The sequence below is a fragment of the Atta cephalotes genome (genome assembly GCF_000143395.1).
Source record: "Atta cephalotes unplaced genomic scaffold scaffold00064, whole genome shotgun sequence".
NCBI classification, from domain to species: domain Eukaryota; kingdom Metazoa; phylum Arthropoda; class Insecta; order Hymenoptera; family Formicidae; genus Atta; species Atta cephalotes.
Genome location: NW_012130128.1, coordinates 580,563 through 583,932, shown reverse-complemented (window position 1 = coordinate 583,932; position 3,370 = coordinate 580,563). Strand labels below are relative to the sequence as shown.

General features: G+C 28.8%; 1 protein-coding gene across 1 annotated transcript in view; it reads right to left on the bottom strand.

Annotated features, from left to right (window-relative positions):
• The window catches only part of LOC105623816 (epidermal growth factor receptor substrate 15-like 1), a 30,754-nt gene that overhangs the window by 8,077 nt on the left and 19,307 nt on the right, over window positions 1-3,370 (bottom strand). The window lies entirely within an intron of this gene.

Here is a 3,370-nt window from a genome sequence, read left to right as displayed (position 1 = left end):
TCTCTCTCTCTCTCTCTCTCTCTCTCTCTCTCTCTTCTCTCTCTCTCTCTCTCTCTCTCTCTCTCCCTCCCTCTGTTTCAAATATATCTTTGTTGTATATTATTTAGATATATGAAATATTAATCTTTTTTTCTAAATATTTTTGCCTACACATAAAGGATCAACAAACTGCGGTCAATTGTTTTTTTATAATTTAGAATAGGCTTATTAAATTCTATTTTTCATATTTTCCTTCATTGTAAGAATAGTTGGCACAATACGATTTTTAACGTGTATTTTTATAAGTAATAATCTATCGATGACAAATTTGATATACAGGACGTCTAACGTTAGACAGAAATATCGCTCGCTTATGAGAACTCAATTAGGTCGGAAAGTCCTATAACCATTTTGCAATTTTCGTAATAATTAACGAGAATTAATTACTAAATTAATTATACTGACACAAGCTATGTTTCCTTTCGATTCATATTTTGTGTAACAATTTCCAGGTCATCTTATCTTACAATCCATTTATTCTTTGATAAATAAATTTTGAGATTCCGTCTACCATGAACCATTGCATTTTTGTTGAACGTTCTGAATTTCCAAGCAGCATGATTTGGACACAGCATTGTTGAACATCTGTAGAACTTTATTTGAGAACAAAATTGTTAAAATAATTTTTTATTTATACGAGATGTCATTTACACACTTCTTGTAAATTTTTTCACTTACTAACAATAAATGTGAACCATTTAAGATTTAAGAATTAAATCATACATTACATTTAAGATTTTAATTTCATAATTTGAGTTTTTCAATAGATAAATTTTAATTTTACGCACATACATCTAGCTCATTGCGTTGTTACTAATTCTTATTTTTAATTCTCTAAGCCTTTAGATACTTTAGTTAATTTTAATTCGTTGAATAAACACGTATGATATTCGCTCAGCTTCTTAATCTGCCAACGTAGATTGCTAAGCGCATGGGGAATTATTTATTATAAACTGCAATGGCAACACAAAACCCAGAAAGGGAAAAATCTTCCCGCATTAGGCGGTCGTATCTCGCCGTGTTTGTATTTAGAGGTAGATGAATATGCGTTCATTCAACGATCTTTAATAATTAATTAATTTCTCGTTAACTACTGTTAAAATTGGAAAATACTTTTGACTGAGTCAGACTTTTTCAGTCCGTTTTTTCTTTGTTCATAAGCAGTATTTTACCTAATGTCAGATATCCTATACAGAGTATCTATGAAGTATCTTCTTCATTTTTTTTCATTAACCATTTATTTAAAGAAAGGATCATTTTTTAATTCATTTTTCAATAAAAAGATTTAATATTATAACATAAAGCATCATCGTGTTGCATCTATATTTAAATAACGTTCTCTACATAAATGTAGGAAAATATTTACGTAAAAATGAAAATAAGGATAACAATGTCAATGATTTTAAACTTGATATATATTGTCAAAGTCATGAACCTGAAAACAATATTCAAGAGTTATAAAAAAATCTTGATGTTAACTACAAAAATATTTAATGGAAAGTAGGCATTTCCATTAAAAATTTTAGATTTTTTTATTTTCACAGATCCTTCACATTTGCGCTCAAAATTAAAAATTTTGATGCATTTATTAAAATCAACAATTACAATTCTTGAGATATTTTTTCCTCAAATATCTTGTTTTCGACATATTTCATCGGTCCTACTATATATAATATTTTTTCACATATAGAGTGTAAAAGAATGAATTTTTGAAAATAATAATTTTTTTTAATGTTATTGACGTGATTAAATAGAAGTATTTTTATTATAAAATACTTAAATATAAAACATTTTTTGATACTTCGAATAGATTTTTGAGATATAAATAACGAAAAATTGTTCTGCATCTTTTTTATCCCTTACAATTATTTTTGAACACCATATAACTAATAATTTCTAACTTTATTTCTAACTCTATTTATTTCCTAAATACTATGTACCTATATAAAGTTTCATTAAAATCGAGATTTGGCACTCTGCGAGATTATAACTGACTTATTGGTAATCGAACATCGAGAAGAATAAATGCTAGACATTTATTGAAAGATAGATTCAATGAGTAATGCCCTATTCTATATAGCACTAAATATATATATTTTATCTGTACTCTTGTATTACAGTAGACTCTCTCTAAATTTGATCTTATGGGGCGATAAGAGTGGAATGCCAAAATTATTAGAGTATTCGCTGTACAATACGAATCTACTAATCATCACGTACTTGCGCGAATGCAGTTAAGCCTAGTTACACACATTTTCTAACAGTGATAATAAGGTTTTTGACTAATCGCGTTCGATTCGGTCGAATCGAGCAACGCGATTGGTCGAAAACCTTACTGTTACTGTACGGAAAGTGTGATTAGCTTTACGTACACTAATCTGTCAAAGTGCACTATAGTGTACATAATCTTAGCAGGACAAGTCATATGTACATATGTATCACATATTATGTATCACAAAAGAATACATTACACAAATAGTTATACATAACCTGCTTATGGAATTACATAGCATACACTGTGAAAACTTAGTATTTAAGTGCAGATGTGCGTGCAATACATGTCCAGCTCATGATATCATGACATTCAGGGTATGGAAGAGGCACACTTGAGTGTTTGTAAAAGTACGGAGGAATGCAAAGATTACAGAAGTCAAATTTAGAGAGATTCTATTGTAGTGCTGTCCTTTTTTCAATCAATAAGAAATCTTTGTTTTGGAACAAAGATATTACGTAGTTATCAATCAAAAGAGCTACAGTCATTGAATAAAACAGTACTTTTGCTTCAATAAAGTACTTTTTGAATAAAATATTATATCCTGAACTTACATTAGAAGATTTGAAATAACTTTCAAACAACCTAATACAAAAACACTTACACAATACAGTATTAAGATAAAACAAAATGCCTCCTGTATGTTTCATAGAAAAAGAGTTATTTTTAAATTGCTATATCTCGAAAACGACAAATCATACCAAAATGAAACAAAATGCATTTTAAAAATAAAAATTGATATTTTTTACGTAGCCTTAATGAAATTTAGAAAAAAATTACTGTTCGATATTACACACACACACACACACACACACACACGCACGCACGCACGCACGCACGCACGCACGCACGCACGCACGCACGCAGTGTCTCACACTATCACATTTCCTCTTAAAGGCATATTTTGAGATAATTTTGAGATAAAAATCTTGATATGAAAATATCGAGATTACAATACTTTTTTGAATTATAACTCTAAATACTTAGAGTAATAAGTACAAAAACCAATTTTATTTTTATTAACTTCTATTATTATTCCTGAATTCTTTTGTAACATTT